The sequence below is a fragment of the Daphnia magna genome, linkage group LG5 (assembly GCF_020631705.1).
Source record: "Daphnia magna isolate NIES linkage group LG5, ASM2063170v1.1, whole genome shotgun sequence".
Taxonomy (NCBI): Eukaryota; Metazoa; Arthropoda; class Branchiopoda; order Diplostraca; family Daphniidae; genus Daphnia; species Daphnia magna.
The window spans coordinates 11,500,150-11,500,595 of record NC_059186.1 but is presented as its reverse complement, the minus strand read 5'-3'; the positions used below and the strand labels follow the sequence as shown (position 1 = coordinate 11,500,595).

The following is a 446-nucleotide window of genomic DNA, read 5'->3' as shown; positions in this document are numbered from 1 at the left end:
GTGATTGTGCTGCTAGAAGCACATCATCTGATCGATATAGTCAACTTTACCTCATCCTTTCCACGAAACTTGTTTTCGCCTTTGATTTTTTGCGAATGTGAACAACACAACTCGTCTCGGAGAGAACCCAAAATTCTCTTCTTTTCTTTGGAGATAACAAATCAGATGGACTGTCATCTGTTTCATCCGTTTCCTATCGTCGAACACGCAGGAATTCAAATAAATACACACAAGACTCAGATTTGTATGGTTTCTTTTACTTCCCACAGTTGGAGTTACGCCTGTTTTTTTTTTTTTTGAATCAACGTGGGTCGTTGTTGCGATTGCAAATTTGGCGCAGGTGGTCGCACACGCGTCTGCTACGATATTCAACAACAACAAAAATAAGGCCCTGAAAAACAAAAAAACCCCAAATAATTGGATAGAAAAAGCACTAGCTCAGACGC

At 40.1% G+C, this 446-nt stretch overlaps 1 protein-coding gene across 1 annotated transcript in view; it reads right to left on the bottom strand.

The window, feature by feature from the left end:
• The window catches only part of LOC123472445 (glutamate-gated chloride channel-like), a 39,109-nt gene that overhangs the window by 20,673 nt on the left and 17,990 nt on the right, over positions 1 to 446 (bottom strand). The gene's annotated exons all lie outside the window — the stretch shown is intronic.